The sequence below is a fragment of the Octodon degus genome, unplaced genomic scaffold, assembly GCF_000260255.1.
Source record: "Octodon degus isolate 3935 unplaced genomic scaffold, OctDeg1.0 scaffold00002, whole genome shotgun sequence".
NCBI lineage: Eukaryota > Metazoa > Chordata > Mammalia > Rodentia > Octodontidae > Octodon > Octodon degus.
In genome coordinates, this window is record NW_004524578.1 from 33,400,856 (window position 1) to 33,402,583 (window position 1,728).

Sequence of the window (1,728 nt, forward strand, 5' to 3'; positions counted from 1 at the left end):
AAAAAGAGGAAAGAATTTTAATTATGAAGATTACTTAAGTATAACTTAATTTTGAAGATCACTTCCAGGTTTTGATTTGCCCTCTTTTCTGTTTTGGTGAATATCTAAAATTCCATATTTCTCAAAATAACCCAGTTTAAGATACAGAGAATCTCTGCCCATGAGCACAGATGACATAAACTGTCTACTCAATTAGAAGACTGACCTACTGTTGGAAGGCTGTGTACTTAGACTAATGAGATCCTGAAAGAATAATTTTCCCCAGTTCTTTGGGGAGTTCTCCTCTCCTTCCTCCTCACTCCCTGTTGAACAGATGGCCAGGCGAGGGGATTATTAGTTCTGGCTACTCAATAGTATTCTCTGGACAAACTTTTAAAAATATCACCCAGGCTCTATCCCAGGCCAATTCAATTTGAACTCTGTACATCTGTGTTTAAATGTATGTTTTTAATATTAGGTGTCATGAATCTGAGAGGGGGATTTTGGTCCAGACAGCAAGCAGAGCTATAAAGGTCGTAACTGGGGCTATGCCCCAGCAGGGATTGACAGGAAGGACCCTAGTGCTTACACCAAGGCTCTGGGTGAGGAGACGTGGCTAGGCGGCCAGGAGGTGGACAGCAGCTGCAAGCCATCATGGAGAGAGAAGATGGAGATGACTTGGCCTGCGTGTGCAGAAAAGGGGTGTAGGACAGAGGCAGAGGATGGGAGGGGACTTGAGCTCCACTTCTGAGGAATTGAAGGGTCCTGTTTGGGCTGTACTGTTGAGGAGAGCCAAGAAAAATGCTTTCAGTTTAATAGGGTGGGCTTCTAAATCAAGGAAGGGAAGAAGATCAACTCTGCTTTGGAATCTCAACATTTATTCAAAATGCTATTAATGTTTCATTATTCATAAGTATTAAGATAGGACCTTACAAATATTACTATATTTCTCTCCACTCTCATCAATCTAGTCATAGTTATCTATCTCACTCCTTAGATAAAAGAGGAAAGGGAGGTTGGAAAGGATGAAAAGCAGATTTGCAAAGCCCATGAGATTAGTTCTGAGTCTACAATTTAAATCCCCTAATTCTAAAGTTTAGGCGTGGAAGGCTCCAGCTTCTCATCTGTGTCTCTCCGTCATACTCTGCTGCAGAAACACAGCAGTTACTTCTACTTATGGCCTTTGCTAAGGCAGTAGACAATACTGTGTTTTTAAACATTTGTATAGTAAAGTCTTAATGCTTAATTTCTAAAGTTGGTGCATATAGTTCATGACTTTTTCTTTTACAGAAAATCATACATTTTAAAGTAGAAATTCAGAGGTTATCTAGTCCATCAAGCATTTGTTTGATAAAAAAACTATCAATTGCGAGAACATCGCATTACCCAGAGCCAACCTTCAAAGTGCACCCAGCTAAGTATGAAGAACCTTAAGCAGTGTGTGCGCTCCAAAGCAAGAACTCCACATGCTCCCATCCCCCTACTGACATATGGAGCTAGCCCCTGACTACTGCTCCTTCGGTGGTTCAGGAAATGTACTGTTCACTCAGCATCTTCAAGTGATTCAGTGGAAATAAACCAATTGCCACTTGGAAAAATTGTTGAAATATGGGCAGTGAACCTTCCACTCAGGGTTAGTTGCTGGTATTCCAGATCTCCTATCAGGTTGCAAGCAGGCTGCTTTTAGACCAGCTCAGTTTCTCTCTCTCTCTCTCTCTCTCTCTCTCTCTCTCTCTCTCTCTCTCTCCC